The 22,889-nt window shown below is 36.4% G+C and overlaps 1 protein-coding gene and 1 pseudogene across 2 annotated transcripts in view; one reads left to right on the forward strand and one right to left on the reverse strand.

The window, feature by feature from the left end:
* STK3 (serine/threonine kinase 3) overlaps positions 1 to 22,889 on the reverse strand; it is a 274,685-nt gene that overhangs the window by 239,963 nt on the left and 11,833 nt on the right. The window lies entirely within an intron of this gene.
* On the forward strand, positions 11,030 to 11,470 carry LOC118015059 (annotated as a pseudogene).

Below are 22,889 nucleotides of genomic sequence, written 5' to 3' on the forward strand. Positions count from 1 at the left end.
TCCTAATGTGGGGCTTGAACTCACAACCCCAAGATTAAGAGGCACATGCTCCACAGACTGAGCCAGCCAGGCATCCCTCTTTTACCACAATTTTTAAAAAGGTCTTAGTGACTTAAAACAGAAAAAAAGAAAACTTTCCCCACTTTTTCATTTACTTAAAACTGTTTAAACCAAAAATAAAAACTAATGAGTTAAATAATGTATGTACAAGTAAAACACAGGACAAAACAGCACAAAGGAAAGGAGATGAAAAATGGAAGTGTACTCTTACAAGGGCCTCCTCACATGATGTGTGAAGTGATATAAAACTATCTGAAGGAAGATTTTTGATAAGTTAAAAAGTCATATTCTAAACCTTAGAGGAATCACTAAAAACAAAAAGCAATGAGGTAACACTAATACATCAATAGTGGAGATAAAATGAAGTAAAAATTACTCTATTGATCCAAAAAGGCAAGGGGGGTAGGGAGTTCAGAGAGGAACAAAGAACAGATTATGACAAATAGAAAAAATGGCAAGACTGTAGATTTAAACTAAAATACATAAGGACACTCCCCACTTTGGTTACGATAGTGTGAAGAGGCTGGGAAATGATCCTCAAACAAAAACACTGCACAACATCATCAAAATCAACCATTTTGGGATGCCTGGGTGGCTCAGTGGTTAAGCATCTGCCTTCGGCTCAGGTCATGATCCCAGGGTCCTGGGAATGAGCCCCACATTGGGCTCCCTGCTCAGTGGGGAGCCTGCTTCTCCCTCTGCTTGAGGCTCCCCCTGCTTGTGTTCTATTACAAATAAATAAAATCTTAAAAAAAAAAAACCATTTTGTGCCTCAAAAAATTTGACACAAAAGCAGCCAATACATTGAAAAGCATTTATCCTGGAAACCCTCCCACAGCTTTGGATAATAACAGAAAGATTCTGTGGCCTTCCAGCCTAGGGCTGTTACCATCACCCATCCCCCAATGCCATCAGTAGCAGGAACTGTATTTTACCAGGACAAAGTTGACTATGAAAAATAGCAGCTTTGCTGCCAGAAAAAAATGGGCTCAATTTGGGACAGGAATTGAAAACTAGCAATTTTGTCAACTAAAACTGGTAAGCCTAATAATAAATAAATTATCAAACTCATAGCTTTGACAGCCAAGCTTGGGTAAGCAATAAACCAGCCAGAAATTTAACAGGGAGATTCTGAAAATGAGAGAGCCACAGAAAGGATGAGTTCTCCACATACCAGTTACTGACTGGGAAAATATGCATATGAACACAGGAGACCCACAAAAACCCATGAAAAGTAAAAGCCAAAAAAGACTTGAAAACTAGCTCCAGCTTTGAATGTGCTCTCCAACCCATACACACCTACATCAGCAGAGAGTAGAAATCATAAAGGTTCAAGGTATTTGAGCACAGCCTCTGCCCAAATCATTGGCTGATCACTAAACTACACAGAAACAGGGGAAATCCCAAATAATCCTGGCTAGAAAATAAAAACAACTGAATGGAGGCATTAATAGCCAAATACTGCAAAAAGATAGATGCCACAGTTTAGTCCAGGAAAGTTTAAAAAAAAAAAAAAAAAAAAAGGCCTAGGAGGAAAAAGGGGAGAAACCAGAGTGTCTACAGCACATTATTTTAAATGCCTAGTTTTAAATAAAACAAACAAAAAAGATTATGAAACACACAAAGAAACAGTAAAGTATGACCCATACTCACGAAAGCAGTCAATAAAATTAAAGCAATCAACAGAAAAGAAAGCAGTCATGGCAAATGATTCACAGAAGACCTAGATACTGGATATATTAGACAAAGGCTTCAAAGTGGCTGTTTTAAACATGCTTAAAAAAGTGAAACTATGTTCAAGAAATTAAAGAAAAATACCATGAAAATGACTCAACAGAGAATCTCAATAGAGAAATAGAAACTAATAAAAAGTAAGATTTAGACGTGAAAAATATATCTTTCATGAAAAATACACTAGGAGAACGCAACAGCATATTTGAGATAACAGATGAAAGAATCAACAGACTTTCAGATAGCTAAGTAAAACTATCTTCCCCCCAAAACGTGAAGAAATAGTCTCAGAGACTGGTGATACATACAACATAGCAATAAACATGTAATGGGAGTCTCAGGAAAAAAGACAGAATAAGGGTTAGAAAAAATTATTTGAAAAAACAGTGGCTGAAAACTTCCCAAATTTGGGGGCACCTGGGTGGCTCAGTCGGTTAAGCGTCTGCCTTTGGTCCTGGGATTAGCCCCACATCAGTTTCCCTGCTCAGAGGGAAGGCTGCTTCTCCCTCACCCACTGCCCTTCCCCCATGTGCATGCGTCTCATAAATAAATAAAATCTTTAAAAAAAACTTTCCAAATTTGACAACATTAATTTATACATCTAAGAAGGAAAACAAATCCCAATTAAGATAAACACAAAAAGATCCACATCTAGGCACACTGTAGTCAAACTGCTAAAAGACAAAAAGTCTTGAGAAAGCAGCAAAAGAGAATGACTCATCATGAATAGTAGAACAAGAATATGATTAACAGCGGACTTCTCATCAGAAACCATGCCAGTCCAAAGATAATGAAAGGAAACACTCAAAGGGCTAAAAGAATAGTATCTCTAAGAATTCTAAATACAACAAATTTATCTTCTAAAAATGCAGGGGAAATAAGGACATTCCCAGATAAACAAAAATTGAAAAAAATCTATTGCTAGCAGAACTTCTTTATAAGAAATAATAAAGAAGAAGAACTTCTGAGTTAAAGGAAATGGTAAATATTTACATAAACATAAAAGATATATTTATCTTTGAAAACATAAGATTATTTGAATCAACAATTACAGTATTGTATTACTGAAATTATAACAAACTTAGGTATGATATATTTATATATACAAATATAAATAGATATGTGATATATTTTTATATACAAACATAGATATAAAAGAAAGGAAAAAGAAATCGAGTTATATTGAAGCAAATTTGCTATATTTTACTGGAATTAAGTCAACCCAAAGTTGATTACAATAAAAAAAAATACTACAATCCCTAGAGCAACTACTAAGGAAAAACTGGAAAAAATGTAGTTAACAAAATTCTATTGGCTAATTACATTAAATATATATGGAGCCAACCAACACTGAAGAAATACAATATAAGAACATATTATCAGCAACTATATGCCAACAAATTAGGCAATCTGGAAGAAACGGATGCATTCTTAGAGACATATAAACTACCAAAACTAAAACAGGAAGAAATAGAAAACCTGAACAGACCCATAACCAGCAAGGAAACTGAAGCAGTAATGAAAAATCTCCCAACAAGAGTCCAGGGCTGGATGGCTTCCCATGGGAATTCTACCAAACATTTAAAGAATTAATACCTATTCTTCTGAAGCTGTTTCAAAAAATACAAATGGAAGGAAAACTTCCAAACCTTTTCCATGAGGCCAAGATTACCTTGATCCAAAAACCAAAGACCCCACCAAAAAGGAGAATTACAGACCAATATACCTGATTTACATGGATGCAAAAATTCTCACCAAGATACTAATCAATAGGATCCAACAGTACATTCAAAAGATAATTCACCACAACCAAGTGGGATTTATTCCTGGGCTGCAAGGGTGGTTCAACATCCAGAAATCAATCAACGTGATACACTACATTAATAAAAGAAAAGACAAGAAACATATGATCCTCTCAATAAATGCAGAAAAAGCATCTGACAAAGTACAGCATCCTTTCTTGTTAAAACTCTTCACAGTGTAGGGAAAGAGGGACCATACCTCAATATCATAAAAGCCATGTACAAAAAGCCCACAGCGAATCTCATTCTCAATGGGGAAAAATGAGAGCTTTTCCCCTAAGGTCAGGAACAGAGCAGGGATGTCCACTCTCACCCCTGTTGTTCAACGTAGTACTGGAAGTCCTAGCCTCAGCAATCAGACAACAAAAAGAAATAAAAGGCATCCAAATGGGCAAAGAAGTAGTCAAACTCTCGCTCTTCACAGATGACATGACACTCTATGTGGAAAACCCAAATGACTCCACCCCAAAATTGCTAGAAGAACTCATACAGGATTTCAGCAAAGTGGCAGGATATAAAATCAATGCACAGAAATCAGTTGCATTTCTACACACTCACAATGAGACAGAAGAAAGAGAAATTAAGGAGTCAATCACATTTACAATTGCACCAAAAACCATAAGATGCCTAGGATAAAACCTAACCCAAGAGGCAAAGGATCTGTACTCAGAAAACTACAGAACACTCATGAAAGAAATTGAGGAAGACAGAAACGGAAAAATGTTCCATGCTCATGGATTGGAAGAACAAATATTGTTAAAATGTCCATGCTACCTAGAGTAATCTATACATTCAATGCAGTCCCTATCAAAATACCATCAACTTTTTCACAGAGCTGAAAGAAATAATCCTAAAATTTGTCTGGAACCAGAAAAGACCCCGAATAGCCAAAGGAATGTTGAAAAAGAAAAACCAAAGCTGGTCACATTACAATTCCAGACTTCAAGCTCTATTACAAAGCTGTAGTCATCAAGACAGCATGGCACAAAAACAGACACATAGATCAATGCAACAGAATAGAAAACCCAGAAATGGACCCTCAACTCTATGGTCAACTAATCTTCAACAAAGCAGGAAAGAATATCCAATGCAAAAAGGACAGTCTCTTCAAAATTGGTGGTGGGAAAATTAGACAGCCACATGCAGAAGAATGAAACTGGACTTTTCTTATACCATACACAAAAATAGACTCGAAATGGATGAGAGACCTAAACTGAGATAAGAATCCATCAAAATCCTAGAGGAAAACAAGGGCAGCAACCTCTGTGACCTCAGCCGCAGCAACTTCTTGCTAGACCTGTCTCCAAAGGAAAGGGAAACAAAAGCAAAAATGAACTATTGGAACTTCATCAAGATAAAAAGTGTTTGCACAACAAAGGAAACAGTAAACAAAACCAAAAAACAACTAACAGAATGGGAGAAGATATTTGCAAATGACATTTCAGATAAAGGGTTAGCATCCAAAATCTATAAAAAACTTATCAAACTCAACACCCAAAGAACAAAAAATCCAATCAAGAAATGGGTAGAAGACATGAACAGACATTTCTCAAAAAAAGACATACAAATGGCCAACAGACACATGAAAAAATGCTCCACATCACTGGGCATCAGGGAAATACAAATCAAAACCACAATGAAATACCACTGCACACTAGTCAAAATGGCTAAAATTAACCACTCAGGAAACGACAGATGTTGGTGAGGATGTGGAGAAAGGGGAACCCTCTTACATTGTTGGTGGGAACACAAGCTGGGGCTGCCACTCTGGAAAACAGAATGGAAATGCCTGAGAAAGTTGAAAATAGAACTACCTTACCATCCAGTAAGTGCACTGCTAGGATTTACCCCAAAGATACAGATGTAGTGATACGAAGAGGCACCTGCACCTCAATGTTTACAGAAGCAATGTCCACAATAGCCAAACGATGGAAAGAGCCAAGATGTCCATCGACAGATGAATGGATAAAGAAGATGTGGTACATGTGTGTGTGTATATATATATATATATATATACACACATATACACATTTCATTTTTTTGATGGCTGAGTAGTATTCCATATATAATACTACTCAGCCATCAAAAAAATGAAATCTTGCCATTTGCAATGATGTGGATGGGACTAGAGGGTATTATGCTAAGTGAAATAAGTCAGTCAGAGAAAGACAATTATTATATGATCTCACTCATATGTGGAATTTAAGAAACAAAACACAGGATCATAGGGGAAGAGAGGAAAAAATAAAACAAGATGAAATCAGAGAGGGAGAACCATAAGAGACTCTTAATCATAGGAAACAAACTGAGGGTTGCTGGAGGGGATGGGAGTGAGGGGATGGGGTAAGTGGGTGATGGACATTAAGGAGGGCACATGATGTAATGAGCACTGAGTATAAGACTGATGAATCACTGACCTCTACCTCTGAAACTAATAATACATTATATGTTAATTAATTGAATTTAAATAAAAAATAAAAAGTTTTTGGGGGCGCCTAGGTGGCTCAGTCATTAAGCATCTGCCTTCAGCTCAGGTCATAATCCCAGGGTCCTGGAATCGAGCTCTGCATCAAGCTCCCTGCTCGGTGGGGAGCCTGCTTCTCCCTCTCCCACTCCCCCCGCCTTGTGTTCCCTCTCTCACCGTGTCTCTCTCTGTCAATTAAATAAATAAAATCGTTAAAAAAAAAATTTTTTTTTAAAGAAAGTATGATAAACTCAGTTAAAAAAATCTTGAACTTTAAATTAATTGAATTGGACATTTAATTTAATCATTTGTCAAGTTCAGATCTATTCACCTGAAAGGAATCTTTTCACCCAGATTTTTTAGAGAAGTGTAAAAGCAAAAATCCCCAAATAGTGTTTTATAAAGAGTAATTTATTATTTTAGTCTGTAAAATTCAGTGAACAGTCTTACCCTCCACCCTGTGACTTCTGCTGTTGCCAGTACCACTATAAGAATTGTTAAGTAGAAAGCAGAAATGATCAGAATTTAACTTCTTAGTTATCACATTACTGTCACATTTATTTGTAATTAAGCATTTTATGCTAATCCTGAATTCATAGCTTGCTGTGATTAGCATACAAATGTAAGCCAATAATACATTCATAATTCTCTTTAAAGGCTTAAGTTAAACTGTCCATAAACGAATGAGTAATTTTTAAAAAATCATGCAATTTCAGTTGCCACAAACTTTTCTACAACTCATGCATTGCTGGAATAGAAATGATTCTTTTGTATTAGAGGAATTGTGAAGATCTGAAATAACCAAATGGTTAGTTAACATACAAAATTCTATAAAATAAAAAATAATAGGATGTTTACTTTAAAATTGAAGCTATTGTTTAATATTTAAAATTATGTGAAAAATAAATATGAAGAATTTCAAAAGAAATATATATATATATCATTCCAATTAATAGACAGATTGTGAAATTGGATTAAAAAGGCAAGATCCAACTACATGCTGTCTACAAAAAACTCACCTTAAATATAAAGACACACAGAGGTTAAATAAAAGGCTGGAAAAATACATACCGTGTGAAACTAATCAAAACAAAGCTGTATTGATATCAGTCAAAGAAGACTGTGGAAAAATTAATGTCAGCAGAGATAAAGAAGGATATTTCATAATGATAAAAGGGTCAATTTACCAGAAGACATAACAACCCTACACATGTAAGAACCCTAAAACACAGCTTATAAAAACATGGAACAAAAACTGAAAGAATTGAAAGGAGAAAAGGACAAATCCAAAATAATCATTGGCAATTTCAACACTCCTCTCTCAATAATTGATACAGTAAGTTTACAAAAAATCAGTAAGGATATAGAAGACAAACAATACTATCAACCAATTTAAGTTTTTTATTTCATATCTTTTATTTCTAGTTTCTTTATTTATACAATTTTTTTCAATAATTTCCATTGCTCTGGTAAATTCTCCTAACTCTTCACAGGTGTTGTTCACCTTTCACCAGATACTTTTAACATAGTAATCATTGTAACTTCAGAGTCTCTGTATCTGGATCATCTCTGGTTCTGGTTTGGTAGACTATTTCATCTTCTGACAAAGAATCATCTTCCTTGCTTTCGGAGGTATTGTATCATTTTCACTTGAATTCCAGACATCCCACCCCACCCCCCCACCCCCGACACACACACAAACACTGATACAGAATTACGTAGTCTAAGTGGCTCTGGGGGAACAAAAAAGGCACATATATGATACAGGAATTGTGTCCTAATATATAAAGAACTCTTATCAATAGTAAGACAAAAATCCAAAAATAAAAATGGTGAAAAATGTAAGCATTCACAAAAAATATACAAATGGCTAATAAGCACATTGTGTCAGGGAAATAAAAAATAAAACTACAATAAGATACCACCACCCACAAAAATGGCTAAAATTAAAAAGACAATACCAAGTATTGGTAAGGAGGTAGAACAAGAGAATCTCTCATACACTGATATTGGAAAAGTTAAATAGTCACCTTAAAAAAAACAGATTAGCAGTTCTTCTAAACTTATAAGCACACACTTATACAATTCTACTTCTAGGTATTTACCTGAGAAAAATAAGAACAAATGTCCACCAAAGACCTGTACACAAATATTCATAGCAGCCTTATTCAAAACAACTAAAAACTGGAAAAAAAATCCAAATATCCATCAACTAGTGGATGAATAAACAAACTATGGTAAATCCATACACTAGAATACTGAAAGGGTTCTATTCAAAGCCCCCTCCCCTGCCAAGCTTACAGACAAAACTCACAAGTGTCTGTACTTGGTCCTAAACGCTCTGTTTTTCCAGATCATGGTGCCCCTCATTCTCAGGAAATAGACCACAACCACAAAACATACTCTTCTCTAGCTGGACCACAACCCACATCCCAGACAAACCACGAACAGAGCCCCCAAGAAACCTGTCACCTCGTGCTCTACCTGGCCAAGAGATGACCACCTCTTCACACACCCTCCCCCATCGGCACAGCTACAACCCTCTCACATCCTTAAAACTTCTTAAAAGGCCCAGCCTAATAGAAACTTGGGGACATCTCTCATGATGTCTGGCCCCTCTCCCTTTGAGAGTGAATGAACTCTGTCCTGCTTGTTGCTCTGTGTTTTGTGCAATTCCTTGCTTCCCACATCACTGGCCACCCTAACAAATACTCTGCAATAAAACCTAACTACTACATTCAAGATCCTAAACAAATCTCAAAATGATTATTGTTGAGCCCCCCCAAAAAAAGAGTTAATTTTATTCTATGTAAATTACATCTCAATAACAATTACCAAAAAAAAAAAGTATCTAAATGTAGTTGTAAGGAGGGACGCCTGGGTGGCTCAGTTGGTTAAGTGTCTGCCTTAGGCTCAGGCCATGATCCCAGGGTCCTGGGATCGAGTCCTGCATAGGGCTCCTTGATCAGCAGGGAACCCTCTCCCTCTGCCTGCCGTTCTCCCTGCATGTGCTCTCTCTCTGACAAATACATAAATAAAATCTTTAAAACTAAAAAAATGTTTAAATTTAAATAAATAAATAAATGTAAGGAAATTATTTGTGATTACAGTAAGAGCAATTTAGTGGCATGGTAAAGGCAGAAGCCAACCTGCAGTGGTATGAGACAACAGAATCAAGTGAAGAGGTAGAGACAACAATTATGGATCACCCTCCACTTGAAGTTTCTGGAAAGGATAAGTGACTGGAGACATGAGTTTGAGGAAGAAGATAAAGCTAAACAAGCAAAAACCCACTGGAAATGCTTGAGTAAATATAAATGCTATTTTGAATGAATTTGGAAAATAAGGGAAAATTGAAAATACAAGTGACAAGAAGAGCTAAATACTAAAGCATGTCCTTGAAAAGGGTGGAAGGAATGAGATCCAAAGCACATGTGGATGGGACTGACTTAAGCTCAAAAGGTTGGGGACACCTCTCTCATTATAATAGGAGGAAAGGATGGGCAGACTTAAACAGTAGATTAATGGTTATGGGAGCTCTTATATATTGACTTCTATTTGCTTTAGGAAGTCAGAGGGATAGTCATCTGAGTGAGGAAGTTAAAATCTGAGATTTGAGAATATAGGACTATATTTGAAACAGCCAGAGTGGAGAACAAACACAAAACAAAACAAAACACCTCATAAAGTTTAAAAGGATTACTAGATAGCATTGCAGGCCTTGTTGAGGCCTAGTGAAAGAACCATCTTTGAGGTTTCGTATTTTCTTCAGCACTGCTCAGAAGTCTTAAAGTGTGTAAGGAAAAAAGCACACAGTGGAATCTGGCATTTTGCCAGACACATGCTACAGAAGAACAATGGGACAAAGGAATTAAAGATATTGGCGAAAGAATGGCTAAGACATGGATGTGGTAAGAAAGAAAGAAAAATAGGAAGGGGCTAATGAGCAGGGGGAAAGAGCAAAGTAGGTACTATGAACCAAAGACTATATACATATCCCTACCAGAAAGAGTCAGTCTCTTAAATTTTCAAAAATATTCACTACTATGCCTCAGAAAGCAAAGGTGCTTCATGTCCTTCATGGCTAAGTAAGCACAAGCAACTCACAATGAGCCATCCACATGATATAGTGAGGGAGACAGCCTTATACTAACAAATCTTTTTAATACTAAACCAAAAGGTAATCTAACCACTACATACTTCTTCAGAAGTTACAAAAGTTTTCTCCAAAGCAGGCTCATAATCTGGTTCGCTTTAAACAAACAAGTCATAGGTCCTCCAAGCGAATCCAGTAAACACTAAGAATTTTCTATTACTTCACAGGTCTTATTTTCTCAACATGTTGAACAACGGAAATGTCACTAATGTAACTGAGGCAAAAAGATGGTCTCTGGGGTGTCTGTCAAGTGAAAACACATGATTTCTTTTGGTAAACAATTCCTGTTTTATGTCATTTGTCTTTATTTCCTCTTCCCCTTCCTGCTGTCTTAAATGAAAACTAATCATTTCAATTATGGTTTAATTTTAAATAATTTTTATATTGTCGGCTTTGAAAACCCTTACAGCTAAAAAAAACCTCATAATTAAAAGCCAATTTAAAATACATATATACATACACACACACACATTTTCCTATTTTATTGCCTTGGCAAACACAATACAATGAGCATAATTTCATCTATACTTGACATACTGCTGTTTTTAACACCCTGGAATTTCATCATAACTTTATGTTTTTAACCAGAGGTCCAAAAAATTCTTAACTAGTGCCTTTAGAGCATATACTCTCCCAGGTGCTAGGGAATTCCGTGAAGAACAAGTAATGCACAAGATATTTCTCTTATGGAACTGGATAGATAGGACTTATTACATACTTAAGCAGACATACCACAGAACTGTCTTATTAAAACAAGTAAGTGGCAGTCATTTCTGGGTGGCATGGGACAGAGTGGTCAACGGCCTGCGGAGCAACATGCCTAAGCTTTATTTGTGACTGCTGTGGCACATACCTCACCCATGACTCTCCATCTATGAGAAAGACACACCGCAGCGGCGGGAAACACAAAGATAACGTGAAAGACTATTGTCAGAAATGGATGCAAGAGCAGACTCAGAGCCTGATCGACAAAACAACCCCCACATTTCAACAAGGAAAAATACCTCTGCTCCTCCTCCTGCAGGGGCAATGATCCTGCCTCCCCTCAGTCTCCCAGGTCCTCCTCGCCCTGGTATGATGCCAGCACCCCATATGGGAGGCCCTCCTCCTCCTGGGATGATGCCAGTGGGACCTGCTCCTGGAATGAGGTCGTCTATAGGAGGCCACATGCCAATGACGCCTGGGCTCCCAATGATGAGACCTCCTGCCTAATCCATGATGCCCACTCGGCCAGGAATGACTCGACCACACAGATAAGGCGATATGGGAACCTCTTTATATCCATTTTATATTACTTGTTCTACTTCGCCAGGAGACTATGGTGCTGAGACTCTGGGTGTTTTCGAACAATATGACAAGGACAACTTGCTCCCCCTTCCTATCAAAGAGAGAACAGGTTTTGCAGGGGAATAATGACCCAAAAAAAATCAATTTTCCTTTGTACTGTGAAATGTGAAAATAAAACTGTCAACTGTTTTAGTTAAAAAACAAACAAGTAAGTGGCTAATACTGTCTTTTCCTTTCCTGTCATTTGACCTTCTATCTCATAAAGCAGGATAGAACAATCTATTATACGCCATTGCTAATACCATGAGGAAAAGCAGTCTTCTCCCACATTGTTTTCAGATATTAGAATTTTTTTTTTTTTAGCTACAACCAACTTCTCCAGTAATTCAGTATTTAAATGCCCACTTCAACCTTACCCTCATCCACAAGCTTGTTTATCTCACTTTCGTATTTCCTGTTCAGTGTAAGAATTTCTGTTAATATTTTTTCCAAGGTCCCAATATAAAGTTTTCTACACCTTCAATGGGAGGGTGGAGGAATCATTCTATATTGACTAATCTCAGTTTTCTCCAAATTCTCCTCGATATTTTATCATTCAAGAATAAGTTACAATTGGGGCACCTGGGTGGCTCAGTCGTTAAGCGTCTGCCTTCGGCTCAGGTCATGATCCCAGAGTCCTGGGATCGAGCCCCGCCTCGGGCTCCCTGCTCTGCGGGAAGCCTGTTGCTCCCTCTCCCATTCCCCCTGCTTGTGTTCCCTCTCTCACTGTGTCTCTCTGTCAAACAAATAAAATCTTTAAAAAAAAAAAAGAAGTTACAATTAAAATTACACCTCAAATAAGGATATTATGGTGATATATTGTTTAATATTCTTATCTTTTAGAGATGCATACTGAAATAGTTAAGAAGGCTATGGGGGTGCCTGGGTGGCTCAGTTGGTTAAGCGTCCGACTCTTGATTTCAGCTAAAGTCATGATCTCAGGGGTCATGGGACTGAGCCCCATTTGGGGCTCTGTGCTCAGTGCAGATCATGCTTGTCCCTCTCCCGCTGCTCCTCCCCAACACCTGCTCGCACGCTAATAAATAAATAAATAAAATCTTAAAAAAAAAAAAAAAGAATGCTATGATATGATATCTGGGATTACTCCAAAATATTAAAGGGTGGGGGATGTGTATGGAAATATAAATTATGTAAGATTGGCCAGATGTATTAAATTGTTCAAATTGGGTGATGGGTACACAGAGGTTTATTCTCTCTTCTTTACAAAACTGCTTCAAGCTTTCCATAATAAAAAAAAAAAATTTAAGAGTAAATGGTAGGAATTAAATGAACTGCAATTGGTCTAGGAAAGAAAAAATGTATATTCGTTGTAAATTATAACAAAATACAGAAGTAAATTAAATGCCTAAACATATATTATAGAACATCTATTCATGAGATTATCAAGTAGCCACTAAAAATCATCCTGTAGAAAATTCACTGACATAAAACAAGTGAATATATTGCTAAAAGAAAAAAAGGGCAGGTTACAAAATAATGTGCACAGAATTAAATCATTCTCATGTTTTCTTTTAAGCACTGGTGTATTTGCGTATGTACATGCACACAAACACACTGGCACCAAACTACTAGTAGACTTTGTTTTGTTCACTGCTATATCCCCAGCACCAAAAACTGTGCCCAGGACATAAGAGGAATTCAAATATTCGTTGCAGGTAAATATTTTAGGATTCCAAGCACCAAGGTTTGATTTGAGGGGTGACTCTATCTTACGCTTTTGTTCCATAAGGTTTCTAAAATAAACATTCATTTTTTTATATAATTGGGGGAAATTTTTAAAAATTGTATAAGAAAATTAAAATTTTTCTGCATGACTCAATAATTGTTTCATGAAATGCATTTTATAAAATCATTTTATACACTGAAAAGAAAGGCCTCTTTATAGGCTGAATTAATAAACTGACCAAGGCAATCAGAACTAGTAAAATCAGTATCTGTTAATCAGTCTTATTCTTGTGAGTGAATTTTGCAACTGCTTAGGAAATACTATCTTTACAAAAACTAAACTTTCTTTTTTTTTTTTCCTTAAGATTTATTTATTTATTGGGATGCCTGGGTGGCTCAGTGGGTTGGGCATCTGTCTTCGGCTCAGGTCATGATCCCAAGGTCCTGGAATCGAGTCCCGCATCAGGCTCCCTGCTCAGCAGGCAGCCTGCTTCTCCCTCTGCCTGCCACTCTCCATTTGTGCTCACTCACTCTCTCTCCCTGTCAAACAAATAAATAAAATCTTTTTAAAAAATTTATTTATTTGACAGAGAGAGAGAGAGATAGCACAAGAGGGAGGGAAAAAGGGGGAGGGAGAAAGAATCTCAAGCAGACTCGGTACTCAGTGTGGAGCCTGATGTGGGGCTCAACCTCACAACCCTGAAATCACGACCTGAGCTGAAAGCAAGAGTTGGTCAATCGCTTAACCAATTGAGTGACCCAGGCATCCCCAAAAACTAGTATTTTTTAAAATGCATCTTCAACATGGGTACAAAAACTGACCAAACTGTATTTAAAAATTCATCCATTTATATTCATTTAATATACACTTACTGAATTTGTAGACATTAAGCTACATGCTGGGGTAATGCAAAGAAAGTTAAAATACAGCCCTTGACAACCCCAAACTCCTAATAAAGTAGGAAAGACAAATACATAAGAGCTAAACGAAATGTAATAATAAAGGTTGTTAACATTTATTAGGGCTTTTATTGGCCTTGTACTGGGCACTTAATAAGCATTTTCTCATTTAATCTCTGTAACAACCTTTTTGGTAGCTACTAAAATATTCTCAGTTTTTAAGTAAGGAAACTAAGGGTTAAGTGACTTCCCCAGCTGCCTGGTCAATAAATAGCAAAACAAAATCAAAACCAAGGTCTGTCCAAGATATGGTTATGGAGCCTTCTCACTATTAGGAAGCTAGCAAATACCAAAGCACACTCATTAATTTCCATCTATTACTACATCAGGTATCATACATCAGTCTCATATTTAAGGGGGATATTCTTTTGTAAGTGTTCCCAAGAATTTCTCATCTTCTAATCAATTAGTTATTTCTACTCTGAAATGTACTATTATAGACACTAAACTACGACCTCCTAGAACAGGACTTAGCAGCTGCTTTGTTTCTCCCAAAGCTATACTATGCGCTCAAGAGATTAAACAGATAAGCTTTTAGCTTGCTGTATGCTTCTTAAATTCAAATCACCATACCATATTATATGAGATGATATATGGTCTAGGCAAATAGCAATTTAAATTATGTTTTAGGAAATGTGGTATGGGGAGCCAAAGAGATGAAGTTCTGAACTACATTATGGTGATTATGGTAATGGTGGAATACTGCAAACTGTGTAAGATAAACATACTCTTCCTCCAGAGATTTCTTCCCAATCTTCTAAATGTCCTACAAGCCAAATTCCACAATGGAGAAGAGAACTAAACAACTGTAAAACTAGGGCATGGTTTTGTCTCTTGCAACCCAGAAATGTGGTCACAAGGATCTGGGCTTAAAAAGTTAACAGTCAAAATGACAGGAAAGAACAAATTCAAGAGAAATTCTGAAAGAACCATCATTTCTAACTGTATACAAGATAAAAAGATGAAAGAGGATCTAACTGATCCTCTCAATCCCCTGATTTCCATAACCTCCACTCTAGCCACAGTGGGCTATTCCTTGAAGGTCCTGAATTTTCACATCATACGTTTTTCAAAAATCACATAATCACTGTACTATAAAGGGCAGATATTGTATAGTTATTTGTACATGATGCAAGATATATAGGTAATATTTCTATATGTCCATTCTCTCTTACCTGATCTTGTCAGTTAACCACTTCTTTAAAGATACACTCAAAAAGTCTTCTCTGGGACGTCTGAGGTAACCTTCTGTCCTCTACCACCATCCCTACCCACCTACCCACCCAAACACAAAGAACTAATCCCGTTGTCAACTATCGTCCCATAGCACTTAGCACACTGAGTCATTATTCCTTGCATTATTTATTTACTGTATGAGCTTATCACTACAGCTAAAATGGGAATTCCATGAAGATATGGATCATGTCTCACCTAGCCTCATATCTGCAGAATCTCACACACTACTGTTTAGTAAACTTTTCTTCAATAAATAAATGAATAAACAAATGAAAAAAAAATTTCTAACTACTAGAGACCTTATGGAACTTCAAAATGCCAGTCACTCACACAGTGCCCTTAAGGAGAAAAACCTATCTTCCTGTATAAGTTGTTACGGTTCATCACATGCTATTTCAAATTAAATCAGCTTTACCATCCCGGCAATAAAAAGTAAATATAGCTAGACGTTGATCCAGAGGCCAAAAGCATCCATACAAGGGCTGAAATGGCCAACAGGGATGTTCCAGATTTCATGGTTGCAAAATGGCCCAATTAACCTTAGGTTTCAGAAAGTGTAAATGCTATGTGAACAAAGATGACAAAGGTCATGGGAGCTCATGTCATTTTTCCAAGTGACTCTAAGCTGCTACTTCCTTTATTAATGGAGCCAATTCCACAAGCCAGGATTAGACACACTGAAACTCATATGGAACAAGCAGCTGACTAGGCACCTTCCCATGCTACCCCATGCACATTTCCTGAGTTATCCTTGCACTAAAATTCTATTACTGAAGATAATCTGTGTATCTCTCTTCCTTTTGGTCTTAGAGGACATAAGGAACAGAGTAACTAACACACGAAACCAAGCAGAAGGAAGACACACACACCAAATGCAAACTGGCAAAAGAGTGACATCACTAATCAGTAGAGAGATTAGATGGAAGACAGGAATTCTGTTTTGAACATATTGCTTTTGAGGAGACAGCAAAGTAGTCAAATGTTATTTAGTAGATTGAAAATACTGAATAAGACTGAACACAAAAGACTGATTCTCAAAAGTATGTATTTATGGGTCATTTCAATCAAAGTTGAAGCCGTAAGAGTGGATAAACTCACCAAGGAAATAACTACATAAAAAGAGGAGGAAGACAGGACACAGAAAATGCAAGGTCAGTGTCAATTATGAATTGGAAAGAAGAGCACATAAAACAGAGAAACAGAAGCAACAGAAAAATCAGAAGGCCAGAGAAAAAGAAAACTTGAAGAAACAGAGATAGAGGGGCGCCTGGGTGGCTCAGCCTGTTAAGCGTCTGTCTTCGGCTCAGGTCATGATCCTAGAGTTCCCAGATCAAGCTGAGTCTGGGCTCCCTGCTCAGTGAGGAGTCTGTTTCTGCCTCCCCTCCCCATCCCCCACTCCTGCTCTCTCCCTCACTCTCTCAAATAAATAAGATCTTTAAAAAAAAAAAAAAACAGAAAGAGATATAAGAGGGATAAGAACAGAAAAAAAGTTTCTGATCTCCTCAAGCAATGTCTAAAAACCTGTTACCTTAAAGCAGTTTTGTTAGATAGACAAGGCCTGAGCATGTTTCAACAGAATGAAGCCTTACAAATAGAGATTTTAAAGATTCTAGAATCGGGGAACAAAAATGTGACTATAGGAATAAAGTTATAAAAGTATAAGAAGGGACGTGTTCAAAAGTTACATGAAAGTTAGAAAGAGAGGAAATTGCCTTCTACAATACAAGCAAAAATTATGTAGGAACTATAATCAAATGAAATTAAGATGAACTACTATAAGGTAGTTCTTCTGTCTGCCAGTCATAGAATTTCAACCTTCTCTACAAAGTAGAAGAAGTCTTCTGTGTAATATTACGTGAAAATATAAGGGTTAAGACAAAAAAAGAAAGTGCAAATTTAGGGGACTGGAGCTCTGAAGCTAGTCAGGAGTTAACAGCTTTTTCTGAAAGTCTGTTAACACCAAACTAGCTCCATACAAGAAACAGGCCAGTCATAAAAGACTTAAGAAAAAAAAAAAAAAGAAAGGACTATATTTAATCCTCTTCCTTTCCTTTCTCTGTTTCCAGCTTCGGAGCAGCAGTTTACAAGTTTGTAGACAGGCTGTAACTTCTTCTAAGGACGTCTCTTTAGCTTTGAAGAGAATGAATGAAAGACACTTCAGAAGAAGGCACAGCCAGCTGTTTATAATGGACTAAAAGTTTACTTTGTTTTCTTTTTCTAGTTGCGGTAAAATATACATAACATAGAATTTATTATTTTAACTATTTTTTAACTATTTTTAACTATTTATTTTATTTAACTATTTTTAAACTTTTTAACCATTAATTTTTTTTATTTTATAACTTTTTTAACTATTTTTTAACTACTTACTATTTTATTTTTTACTTACTATTTTAACTATGTTTTTAAAGATTTTATTTAGTTACTTATTTGAGAGAGAGAGAGTGTACAAGTGGGGGTACTGGAGAGGGAAAGCAAGAATCTCAAGCTGACTCCACAGTGGGCGAGCGCAGCCTCAATCTCACGACACTGAGATCATGACCTGAGTTGAAACCAAGAGTCAGACGCTTACCTGCCTGAGCCACCCAGGCACCCCTTACTATTTTAATTATTTTTAAGTGTACACTTAAGTGGCATTAAGTACATTCATACTGTTATGCAACCATCACCACTATCCATCTCCAGTTTTCATTATCCCAAACTAAAACTCTTAATCCATTCAACAACTTGACATTTTCCCCTGCCCTCGTCCCACTAACCACCATTCTACTTTCTGTCTTGATGAACTTGGCTACTCTAGGTACCTCATGTAAGTGGAATCATACAGTATGTGTGTCTTGTGGCTGGCTTCTTTCAGTTAGCATGTTTTTAAGATTCATCCATGTTGTATGTAGCATGTATTACAATTTCCTTCCTTTCAAAGTTGAATAACATACCAGAATGTATATACCATATTTTGCTTATCCATTCATCTATCAGTGGACACTTGGGTTACTTCTACCTTTTAGCTATTGTGAATAATGCTGAAAATAAACTCTGGTGCACAGACATCTCTTTGAGTCCCTGCCTTCAATTCTTTTGGATATATACCTAGAAGTGGAATTGCTGGATCATATGGTAATTGTATGTTTCATTTCTTACAGAACCATCACACTGTTTTCCACAGTGACTGCACTATTTTACATTCCAATGTACAAGTATTCCAACTGCTACACATCCTAGACAATACTTATTTTCTGGCTTTAAAGGAAAAGAAGCTGAGACAACACCTATTTTCGGGAAATAGATATAAATATAGATACAGATACAGTTACAGATATATAGATAAAATAGCCATCCTAAACAGTATGACATGATCTCATTGTGGTTTTGATTTGCATTTCCCTAATGAGGAGTAATGTTGAGCTTCTTTTCACAGATTTATTGTCTATATGGAGAAATTTTGTCTATTTGGAGAAATGTCTATTCAAGTCCTTTGCCCATTTTTTACTTGGGATGTGTGTTTTGGCCAAAGACTTTTAAAGAGAGACACAAATGAAGGCTTTCTACATTGCTACTCCTAGCTCCCTAGTCAGGAATAATTAGGATATGCCTTCTAGATCTCTTGGGAAACTAATCATGGAGAGGAGGATCTGGTCAGAGTGCAAATCTGGCAGAAGAAAAGAACTTCCAACTCTGCAAGAACAGAGGTTCCTTCCTTTTAAAGGTCCTTCCACCTCATTTCAACTCTGTCATTTTCAATGTGTTTTTCTTTCATGCCAAATTTCCCTGTATTTTAGTAATCAATCACACTACCGGTAGCTATTTAGTAAGTCAGAACTTTTATTAACATACGGTTACTGATGCCATAGCTAAGCACAATGTTGCATCTTACATGCAGTAGCTCATTTAAATTTAAGTTCTCGGAGCACCTGGGTGGCTCAGTCGGTTAAGCGTCTGCTTTCAGCTCGGGTCATGATCCCAGGGTCCCTGCTGAGTGGGGAGTCTGCTTCTCCCTCTTCCTCTGTCCTTCCTCCCCACCAGCTTGTGTACTCTCTCTCTCTCTCTCAAATAAATAAAACCTTTAAAAAAAAAAAAACAAAATTTAAGGCATGCCTGGATGGCGCAGTCGGTTAAGCATCCAACTCAGTTTTAGCTCAGGTCATGCTCTCAGGGTCATGAGACTGAGTGCCGCATAAGGCTCTGTGCTTACTGTGGAGTCTGCTTAAGACTCTCTCTCCCTCTCCCTCTGTCACCCCCCCCGCCCCACACGCTCTCTCTCTTTCTCTCTCCCTCTCTCTAAAATAAAGAAATCTTTAAATAAGTAAAATAAATAAAATAAAATTAAGTTCTCCTCTTCCACCCTAGTGGTTTCATCTTCAATACTGTTAGAAAAGTAAAACATCTTTAAAACACATGAAAGGTTTTCATTCTTCAGTCTTCCAACATTCCATTAATCAAGCAATGTCAGTCTCAATATTAGCCTTAAAGAATATATTTTTTTAAGATTTTATTTATTTGACAGAGAGAGAGAAAGAGCGAGCACGTGCAAGAGAGCACAAGCAGGGGGGCTGTAGAGGGAGAGGGAGAAGCTGACTCCCCACTGAGCAGGGAGCCTGATGCAGGGCTCGATCCCAGGACCCTGGGATCATGACCTGAACAGTAGGTAGACGCTTAACTGACTGAGCCACCCAGGCGCCCCTTAATTAATATATTCTAAATTATACAACAATGACTCTGTCTTGAATCCACAAAATCAAACATCTTTTCTACTTCATCCACAGAAAGTACATTTTGCCTCAAACTAATAAAATTCAAGGATCATTTTTTTCTGCTTCCTTTTGCTTTGTAAAGGCCAAACATTTTGTGAATATTTAGATGTTTAGCTCTAAAGCAATACAACTGATTTTTTTTTTTTTTTAACTCAACTAGAACATATGTATCCAAGTGAAAGCTGTCCTTTTATCTCTTTGGAAAGCTATGTGTTTCTTCAGAAGATGTTGACAGTGACAGATGCATTTCTGAAACACTTTAGAAAATGTCTTCAGAGACAAATGGTTTACAATCACCACTTCTTCTAATCTTCACAAAACCCAAAGAAAGGTACTATTACCTCCATTTTGCAAGTGAGTACGCGGAGACTTAGAAAAGTTAACTTGCCCACCACTGCACTGAGTAAATGGCAGAGGTAAGACAAGAACCAAAGTCTATCTGACTCTAAAGCTCTGGCTTTTAATTGTTTTGCTGTAAGTATCACTGTCTTAAGAGTAAAATAGATGTGATTTGATGATCTCATAGAGTATTTACTTTTTATAAAACTGTTTTAAAATTTATGAGGGTTTAGTTAATCACTGGCACTAGAATGAGATGAAATCCACCTAAGAAAACAGGTGCTCTACAATACATAGAAGACTTTTTAAAATTAAAGTCTTATTCTTCAGCTCTATCATACCATTTCCTCTCAAGTTGGGCTCTTTGCCCAAAAGTACTCTAAAATTATAATTTCCTGCCAAAGAGCTTTAAAGGAAAATAAGCTGAGATTTTTATCCTTCCTTCACCCTTTAGAGTCTTTCATTTTTGTTTTCTAAGAATCTTTTCACTTAACCTCAATTGGAAAGCGACAGGATTCCTTTTAATTTCTTGTAACAAACCTATTCAAAGTTAAGAAATGCTGCAACATACTCCCTAGCTTTAAAGACATGTTACTGCATTCACTTTCTTAATACAGTGAATTATTAAAAAAAAAAAAAATCCAGAAAATGCAGACAACATAAAACAGCACATTTGAAAATGCTGACATATTCATTTCCTGCTAAATTAAAATTAAAAATAATCTTATAAGAAATATGCAGAGCTATAAATCTCATAACTTTTAATCCAGGTCCTTATAAAGATTTTTAAATACTCAATAACCATACCTAGATTTGGGAACTACAAAACAGAACAGAATCTTTAATTGATTAAAAATAAAAGAGGAAACTTGCCAAGGTCTATCCATGTACCTGCCATACAGAAAAATCTACCATAATTTGTGCCAAAGACACCACCTACACTTTAAAACTAGATTTACTCATATATTTTGTTCCTCACTTGTTTCCCTACATCTCAAAATTTGAAGATAAAATATGAGGATTTAGTCTCTGTACGCTCACAACTCCTCGTTTCCATCCCTAGAATACTAGAATTGGATTAATCCCAAACATAAATACATCAATTAAAGGTGTACCTACATTAATAAAAGTGTAATTTCAGGGAGACTTTAAACTGAATATATTAACTTGTGTATCATTCAATGAGTTCTGTCCTCTGACTTCTGCTTAATTTGTATAGGCTTTCATAAATAGAGATGGGGGCTGTGGAGACTGGCTGAGTTCAGCTATTTGCACAGATGGACACTATTTTGCTTGGTTTCTCAGTACAGTTTTATTACACAGCAACAGCACATATGAAGCGACCTCTCAGTATTTCCCTGTGGTTCTTTGTAAGCAAATTAGGAGGATTATAACGCTTTATGAAAATATTTTTGCTTTTTTAAATTGGGGAGTATTTTTACCTGTTTGGTTTTGGTTTTTTAGAAATAAAAATAAAATTTTTAAATCTCAACTGTATCTAATAGAAAAAAATGTGATCATTACGTGAAAGATAAATAGTCTAAATATTTAACCCATAGAAATTACAAATAAACAACTATAAGTGTAATGTTACTGTATTTGCACAGGAATAACTCCAAGTCGCTTTGGTAACAATACCATGAGTCCTCAAAATCTAAGTAACATTCCAAAATGACAGAAATTTTTTTAGCTTGGGAATTCCAGGGGCTTAAGGTAAAATCCTGTTCCTTTTCTGATGCAAAAACTTTGGTTATTTTCATATTAAAACTTAGAAACTCAGGGAAGTTTGGAATAATTTTTTTCCCCTTCACTGCATATAATGTTCCTCCTCTTAAGTCAAAAGATCATTTCAAGATGTACTATGAACCCAGAAGAGAAAAAGACCTCTGGTAAGCAAAAACTGACACAAAGAGCATGTACTTTACTTTCGGAAAGGAATAGCTACTGTCAGGTCAGGTAATTATTTCTAAGATAAGTAGCAGTTTAGAAAAGGACACGTAACGAGAATGACAGAAAACAGTAAAAGACAAGACTAGGTTTAGGGAAAAAACAGCCAATGTATACAGCAACAGAGCTTCAAACACATCAAAAAGCACACTTGACTGTTTCTATGAACAAAAACTATGAACAGTTCAATGAACTGTTTCTATGACTATTTTCATGAACAAAAAAAGCAAGATCATTTGCTTTCCTTATCAGTTTCAGAAGACTGGGTCAAGCGCCTTCATTTTGGAATGATTTCCATCAAAACTGGTTGTATAAAAGTGTTTGTAAAATATTTTTAAAATATGCTTAAAGTGGTTTACTTCATTTATTTGGAAAATGCATTACATGGTATACCAACCATACTTCCAATGATGCTAAATATAAAGTTATAA

This window comes from Mirounga leonina, unplaced genomic scaffold, assembly GCF_011800145.1.
Source record: "Mirounga leonina isolate KUSES-001 unplaced genomic scaffold, KU_Mleo_1.0 Mir_165, whole genome shotgun sequence".
Classification (NCBI taxonomy): Eukaryota; Metazoa; Chordata; class Mammalia; order Carnivora; family Phocidae; genus Mirounga; species Mirounga leonina.